The sequence below is a fragment of the Pipra filicauda genome, unplaced genomic scaffold (genome assembly GCF_003945595.2).
Source record: "Pipra filicauda isolate LSUMZ 115617 unplaced genomic scaffold, ASM394559v2 scaffold70_size2993248_pilon, whole genome shotgun sequence".
In the NCBI taxonomy this organism is placed as follows: domain Eukaryota; kingdom Metazoa; phylum Chordata; class Aves; order Passeriformes; family Pipridae; genus Pipra; species Pipra filicauda.
This window is the reverse complement of record NW_024104876.1, coordinates 1,391,867-1,400,628: the sequence shown is the minus strand read 5'-3', so window position 1 is coordinate 1,400,628 and position 8,762 is coordinate 1,391,867.

Sequence of the window (8,762 nt, the reverse complement as noted above, 5' to 3'; positions counted from 1 at the left end):
TTTTTAGTATAAAACACTTGGAAGAGGAAAGAATTTGAGGTACAAATAGATTTTATTAAAAATAATTATATGCAGGAAGAGTGGGGACAGGTTTTATCCCAGCTATGGGTCCAGACAGCATTTCAGAGTCATCATAGCAGGGCTCTGGTAAAGCCATGTCTGCTGAATGTGTGGCCAGTTATCACAGAGAAATTTCCCAGTGAAAGCCTGAGCTTTTCATTCCTTTTTAATCCAGGAATGGTGTTAAAAGGTATAAAATGGCTGAATAGCATGGAATTGTTTAAATCCATCCCCTGCTAATGGAGAAATTCTGCGTAATACAACCAACCTCCAGCAGAAGAGTCAGCTCTGGCCACTAAAAGGTGAGAAAAAAATTAGTTCTGTATAAAGAGAAAAAGTCACTTTTAGTTCAACCACAGCTTCAAGCTGCTCTGGGAAGAGTTGGGTTTCCTTCCTCTATATAAAAAAAAAAAAAAAAAAAAAAAAGAGACAAACCATTTTAATTTAGCACAAGGTCTGGCTGCAAAGAAAACTAAACCTTGGTGATCACTGAAAACAATAACCCCGAAAATCATGTCTGAAGGCAAAACCAGCCCAAGGGGCCAATGCTCCCACAGCCACACAGCACAGCACAGGGTTTGGGAGGAAATCACCCCCCTGGGACGCTTTACCCCCTGTATTTTAGGATCTGCAGTGACCTCAGGTGCCTGTGGACGTGAAGCTGCTCCAGCCACAACTGAGGAGTCAACCCAAGATGGAAAGGACATGGGTTGGGATCCTTCTGGGGCTGGAGACGATGCCCTGCTGGGATGGAAAGGCTCTGGGAATGGGTTTACAGCCCAGGCCCAGCAGTGCTGCCTTTCCCGGTCCCGACTGATGCAATACCCATCCGGGGCCGTGGACAGCTGCAGCTCAGGAGTGGGAATTCCTCTGACCCGGAGAGCGCACAGCAGGGAAGAGCATAATCTCCGTGATTTACAGGCTGCGGCTCTAGTTTAAAATACATTAGACTCCAACTATTTAATTACTGGGCACTACCAAATCACAGAGACAGAGGAGTCAGTCACGTCTGCTAATGCCAACATTTATCATCCTATTTATCTACTGCAGCTTCTGAGACCCATATCGAATCACTTCCTTGTATTAGCTAATAACAGATGAGTTTATTCCTTGGACCTCTGGGCGGCCCTCGATGGATATTATCGCCCTGCTGGCAGCACACGTCCACCTAGGGAGACATAAACTGGTTTAGAGCATATAAAGAATTGTAATCACCAGCCAAAACTCAAATCCAAATCAAAGCCTTTTCCCTTGCTGCCTCCTGCCCCCAGATACTAATTCTCACCAGAGAGTAAATGCAAACAGTCTCTCTCTGGCTGAAAGGCTGCAAACCTCCTGATAGTTCTGAGGAATCATTAAATATCTACATTTTACAGTTGCAGATGGGAATAGGAAAATGAAGTGGCTGTCTGGGAGCTGGGGAGCTCCAGCAATGTGCCTCTGTCCTGCTCACCTGCACAGGGAGGGCAAAACCAAGCTGGTACAGGCACAGAGACAAAATATCTGCAAAAGAATGTCAGTAGGTGACGCCAGTTTGTCTATGGAAACATATTGGGTGTGCAAGGAATGGTGAGAGTGAGAAACTGCTGTGCTATTCCTTGTGCTCAGCCTGTTCCCAGTCCCGACCAACCCAGCATAATTTTCCTCTGCCTGCTTTTCCCACTGGAAATAATGTGCTTTTCATTTTGCTTGCTTATGGTGCTTTCCATAAGGAAAACAAGTTTCAATTGCTCTACTTGGAAACTTTCAGCAGTCTCACTTTCAGAAGGAACACCTGCCATCCTCTCGGCTTTGCGCGGTTGTTTGTCCTCAAGCTGAGCATGAAGAAGGAAAAAGGAGGCTTTTCCCTCCTCCCAGAGAGCCTCAGAAAAGCAAAATAAAGCATACATCCTGTTATTCCATGGCAGTTATTTTCACTGGTCTCCTACTTCCATCACTATGATGGTTATCTCATTATTGCTTATTTATTACCGCCTGCCATAAACATATATATATATATATTATTGGGTGGTTTATTATTCACCTCATCACCCTCAAGCTGATTCGATTGGCCAAGCAGGTGGGTCCTGCCTCTGAGGCTTGGAAAACCCGAATACACTGAGCTCTGACCCAGCGGTCGTTATGGAAAATGCAGCTCCGTCAGGAGCAGAGCACTGCAGGGAAATTATCTCTGGATCTTCGCAAAGTCCCCGGGAAGGGTTCAGACACGGAGCTGTCTTAATTGATAGCATGGCCACTTAGGGGACCAGTATCCATAGAAACTCCGGGGCCTTGACAAGATGACAAACAACGCCGCGAGAGCCTAATAATAGCAGGAATAATGAGGTGTGGCCAAAAAAAAAAACCCCAACAACAACAATCCAGGAATCTCTCGCTATCGAATGGGTGGGCCCGGCTAATGAAAGCAGAGCCGTGACGGCGGGAGGGAGGCAAAGCACAACCGGAGGAGGGAAAAGAAGAGTTGCCGGAGCCCGACGGGATTCCTGTCCCAGGGAAAAGGCCGGTGGCAGACGGTGCCGCTGGGGGTGTGGCTGCGGGGCTCTGCTCTCTGGGTACAGCCATAAATTGAGGGCAGCATCACTGGGAGCACCTCGCAGAAGCCGAGTGTGGAAGAGTCACCCCACGGTGCTTTGACCGCCGCGGATGTCCAGCCGGGCTGGGACCCGGGGAGCCCTTGGGAACCGCGGCGGGTGGTCTGAGCCCCTTTTCAGAGCTTTAATCACCTCTTGACCCAACTGCGGCTCTTCCTGTGCCACTCGCGGCGCAGCTTTCCCAGAGCCCACGGGCGGCTCGGGGCCGCGCCGCACGCCGCTCCCGAGGCGCATTGTACCGCTGCAGCCCTTTGTTCGGGGAGACCTGACCTCCTTCTTAATTAGCTTAAAACTGCACAAAAAAAAAAAAAAAGGGGGGGGGGAGAAAAAAAAGAAGGGAAAAAATAGAAGGAAAAAACCCACCCCTCGGTAAAAGCCAGTTGCAAATCAAAAGAGGCAACAGTGAGAGCAAGCAATGTGTCACCACAAGTGTCCGAGTCAATGGAAACCTTGTTAGGTGGGGAACAAGGGTCTGCGCTAACAAGCTCTTATCTGTGTTTTTGTTTTCTATTGAAGGTGCATGTCATTAGGAGGAGTGTTAACAAGAGCCCTCAATAGCTTCATATGGCCAATGGCCTCTGAATATTCATGAAGGTGTGAACAGAATGTGGGAAAGCGGTGGAAGAAAAGGCAAGAAAAGCGGCGAGAGGGCTGATTGTGCCGGGAAGAAAGGAGCCAGGGCTCTGTGGGAAAAAGGGATCCTGAATCCCTCAAACAAGACCGTATTCCCCAGGCAAAACGTGTCCTTCAAGCTGTGCGGATGGGATTGATGGCGCCAAGGAGCTGGGATTTTTCTGAGCAGCGCTGGCAGGGAACCAGCTTCTGGCATTTGAGGTGGCAGTGCCCAGGTCTGGTTGGTTTTTTTTAACTAAAATCACAGCAGCCACTGTCTCCTGTTTTTAGAGAGGTGCAACCCTCTCTCCAGACTTCCTGAGTCCCAGGAGGGATCCAGAGGGGGAGTTTTGCTGGATGCTTGATATTAAAGAGGGGATGAACTTACAGGGGATGGAGAACACGGGAGGCAAAGAAGCAGGGCCAGACTGTTCCAACGCTGCTGTGTTCATCATGCCAAAAGGAATGACTCACCTGCACCCAGACAGAATCATGGAATCACAGAATCAGACACTGTTTGGGTTGGAAGGAACCATAAAGATCATCTTGTCCACCCCCTGCCATGGGCAGGGACACCTTCCACTAGCCCAGGTTGCTCCAAGCCCTGTCCAACCTGGCCTTGGACACATCCAGGAATGAGGCAGCCACAGCTTCCCTGTGAAAACTGTGCCAGGGCCTCCCCACCCTCACAGGGAAGAATTCCTTCCCACTATCCCATCTAACCCTGCCCTCTGGCAGTAGGAAGCCATTCCCTGTGTCCTGTCCCTCCATCCCTTGTCCCGAGTCCCTCTCCAGCTCTCTTGGAGCCCCCCTTTAGGCCCTGGAAGGGGCTCTCAGCTCTCCCTGGAGCCTTCTCTTCTCCAGCTGAACCCCTCCAGCTCTCCCAGCCTGGCTCCAGAGCAGAGGGGCTCCACCCCTCAGAGTATCTTCATGGCCTCCTCCAGACTCACTGCAGTAGGACCACATCCTTCAGGTGCTGGGGCCCCCAACGTCAGACACCACATACCTGCTGCCCAGCCCCTGCCTCCCCACCTGCACCTCCCAGCATCCCCACCCCAGAGCAACCCCCAATTTCCCCAGCAGGGCTGCCCAGGGGCAGGCAGGAAAAGGAAAGATGCTTTTCCCATAAACCAGCCCTGCAGGTTGTGCAGCTGCTGCTTCTCCTCCACCACCACGGGGCCAGGGATTTCAGCTGGGCTGGTTTAATGTGGAGCTCCTGTTCTGCTCATTTCGGAGCAAAATTATACCGCAGAGTTGCCTCTCCTTGAAAGGCTCCAATCTCGCGTGTCAGTGCCAGATAAATAGTTTTCATTCAACAAATCAATGAATAGAAACAAAGTACAGCAAAATAATGTCAAGTCATTTCACTGATAACGACAGCTGCTGGGCTGCACAGAGACAGGGAGAGCAGGAGGGGGTGCGGGGAATAGATTAAAAAATGTAAAAAGCAATGAATCACAGCTGGGGGGAAAATCATAAAACCACAAGCCACCGCTGCTCCCACACGAACGTACACGGTATTTACTCATCTATTTCCAACGAAATCTCAAGGAGAAGAGAAAAGGAAAAGAGGGAGGGCAACGGTGAAAGCGTATTGGCCAAAATATCCTTGTTGGAAGAGCAAAAGGGCTTTTTTTCCGGCATGAAAACCCAACACAGGATGCAAACAGAACAGCACCAGGTGCTGAGGGAGCAGGATGCAGCCCCAGCCCTGCTCCTTCCTCCCACAGGTTCTTACCTTGTTGCTTTTGAGTCATCATTTTCTTGCTGTTGGTTTTCACCTTGGAGCAGTCCTTTGCTGTTTGCTTTCAAGAGAGGAAATCCTGGCATTGGGAATTCCCTGGGAAACGTGCAGCCCAGTGGGGCCAATGCTCGTGCCTGTGCCGAGGAGCTCAGGTGAACCAGCACAGGTTATCCGCAGGTCTGTTGGCAGGAGCAGCCCAGAGGATGATCAGCCTGAGAAAAGACGATGCTGGGGAGGAAAATGCAGCCCTTTAATCCCAGCTACCATTTGCAGTTTTGTTACTAATCCCATAAAGTGAAGAGAAGGTTAATTGTGCCCAGGCCATAAGTTCTCCCAGGAAAGATTTTCCCTTTACCCCCTCCCAGACCAGCACTGCGACCCCAAACACTAAAAATAAACCATGACTTCAGCCCTGAAAGGCTAAATCTTCATTCCTTTCCCCTGGGTCTCAGAAACCTCCACGGATGAACACACTAAGGATTGCAAACTGGGAACCTCATGTAGGAATGAATGAGCACACGCCAGTGCTTCCCTCCCACCGAAACAGGGGGTGCTTCCCCGTGGGTGAAAAATCAGAAATGAGTGAAAACATGAGTTGTGACTGTGCTGAGCCACCCCAGACCTCTTGGGACAGCACTACATGGAACTGGGGTGCCTGCCAAGCCCATTCTGCTCACAGAGACACAGAGGAGGCCGAGCACAAGCTGACTGGAGGAAGGGACATCTCTTCTCTTGGGGAGTCCATTCCATACACACAGGTCCCTGTGTCCCTCTGCCTTGACTCCAGGGTCACCTCCTGTGACGTGCCATCCCCGGTACGACAGCTCCGGCTGGTGGCTGCCGAGGGCTGGAAACAGCACTCACATGGAAACACTCAGGAGAGGGAACGGAGCTATGCCAAGGAAATGCCTGATCTTCCTGATGGTATCCTAACGGTATCCATCTCCCAAACCACAAGGGACAGGAGACATGGCAGATGCTTCTGCGGAACACCCGACGTGCATCAAACACACATCGCTGCTGCCTTCCCACAACGAGGAGGGAGATTTAATTACACACAAACTCTACTAAATCAAGGAGAGAGACAGTTGAAAATAGGGTAGGAAGAAACCCAACATTTAATTCAATTTATTTAGCAGCATCTTTATTGCAACAAAGGTTTCGTAATAAAACGCAGCAAAACTAATGTCTCCACTTTACATGATTAAAAGCCATGGAGCTCGGGAGGGTGGGAGGGAGGGAGCCCAATAAACCCACTGGAGTGAGACATGCAATTTTGTTAATGCAAACAGCAGGCACTTCATGTTCTCAAATTAAACACCTGAACTTCTACTGTGCACAACAGCCAAGTAAAAACAGGGAGATCTCTCTTCCCCCTCCAAAGGGGCACACGGGAAGGCCCTACAGGGCCCTGGTACTCAAACAGGCAGCTCAAGGCAGTGTCCTCATCTGGCTGATGCTTCAGTTACTGAGACTCGGTTATTGCCTTGGCAGAAGTTGGGTGTCACATGCCAGCAGCCTGTCTGACACAGGGACACACACAGCAGGAACACAACCCACTTCTCCTGGCAGGGAATACGGGTTGGGACCCCCGGGATGGGAGTTTGTGAGTTCTCCATGATTTCCCACCCAGTCTCAGACGTAGGTGCTCCAGGGTTCAAGCATTACCACACCATCCCGCTCAGAAAGTTTTTCCATAGCCTATTCCCAAACACCACTAATAAGTAGGGAATGCATTTTCCATTCTAATACAATGAAGTTAGTTATTTTCAAAGCTTTACTCAGTGCTTTGAGCTCGTTATTCCATTGAGTTTGTAAAAAATAAGCAGTTGTAGGTAGGTACTAATTTTACTTTGTTCTGAATAAAAAGAGACCATGAGAAACAAAGGGGGTGGGGGTGAAACCCAACAGCTCTGCACATCCCACACTCACGAGGCATCACTGGAAGCTGCATTAAAATGAGGTGAAAGAACGTGCTTCCACCAGAAACAAGCACAACCCATCCCAAGCACCTCAAAAGGGGGGGAACTGCTGGCACCAACACTCAACAATTCAGTATCTCAGCACTCAGATCCCCATATTTCACATATACCCCTAAATATATGAAAACATTCATCTCAAAGACACCTGTGCCACCACCAAGGAAGGCTCAGTCCTGCCCCTGCTCAGAGCAGGTGTCCTGTTGGACATTCCAGCCTCTGGTTTGGGAGCCATAGGGATGGCTTCCTCCTCCAACCTCCCTTGCACGTGCTCCCCCAGGATCTCACTAGTTCTGCTGAAAACTCACATTAACCAAGAGATTTTTTTTAACATGCAGAAAGTGACAAAGTATAATCCCAAATATCAAACAGGCTGGAAACCTCCTCGAGCAACATTCCCATCTCCAGGACTGTAAGGTCAGACCAGCACCTCACCATGGGAGGTGCAGGAATACCACTCCCCCTAAAAATATGGATACAACAGTCCCTCAGCACTGACACCTTCCTACCTCTGCAGTCTCGATCACAACAGGCTTTGCCCTTCTTCACTGGGAATTTAGCTGGAATCAGACTTCATCTAAGGCATCTCTTCTGCAAGAACTACAAAACTCTGGTGATAAATCCTCCAGCACTTCCACAGGATAAGAGAGCACGGGGTCTTAAAGTGCTTAACTACGGTAAAAAGGAAAGAAAATGGTGGGAAAGGAAGAATCCATAATTTATGTTGCAAAACAGAGCAGTTACAGTATGTTGTACTTTAATAGCTTTTCGATGTGTATATTTAAAACAGGGGAAGGATGCATTATTAAAAGTTATATGTCAGCGCTTATAATCACATCCTGCCTCAAATCCAAACCCAGCCTGGTTTACTTGCATAACATTCAGTTCTTCAGTTCCCAAAAAAAGCACTGTTTGATGAAGGCCATTTTTGTTCTGTTTTTTTAAACAAAAGGATCGATTTCATCTTAAAAATCATATACATTTACATTCAAGGGTAATCACCTCTAGAAAAAGAACAAAAACACCCCAAAAAAGCAAGTTAATTTAATATTGAACAAAATATAAACAACCTTGGAAAAGGTGATACCATCCACGTGTAATTTTATACATATATGTATATATGAACAGATATAGATATATGTATATATAATACAGCATAAACACATTGGGAACACAATGGAATTCCAGAGGAACAGCTTATTCTTGTCTCCACTCACTGTTGTGTTTCTCCTCTCTCAGTGCTGACTGTAGCACACACCAGTGGGATGCTGCCTTTGCCTCAGCCACAATTAACCACTGAGAAAAGACATTCCAGGAGCTAGGCTCCTTCCCTGCCATGCCCTTCCCAAAATAAACCCGTTATTGACCTGCCAGTGGCATTTTAACTGATCCACTTACAGTCACTGTGGTCTGAAAACCAGCAAACAGCCCAAACTGAACCTCCCCGCTGCGGAGGGAACGCGCCCTCACTGCAGGCCTGTTGGCTTTGGCTCTTTTGTGTGTCCCAAATCCCAGATCCTGTTCTCACACAGGGATTTTACAACCGTGTAAGTGCACCAGCTCCCACTGCTTCGGTGCCCAAGGCCAGCAGTTTAACTGGAAAACGATGCGGTTTGATCCGACACAGCCAGACTCTGTTCAATCCCCCAGTTTCGGGATCGAGCTGAACAGCACAAAAATCAAGGGAAGTACAAGGTTACAACATGTGGAGCACTAAGAGTGTAAACACCAAGAGTGATTCCAGATTTTCAGCAGATGAAAAGAAAATCGTGCTCT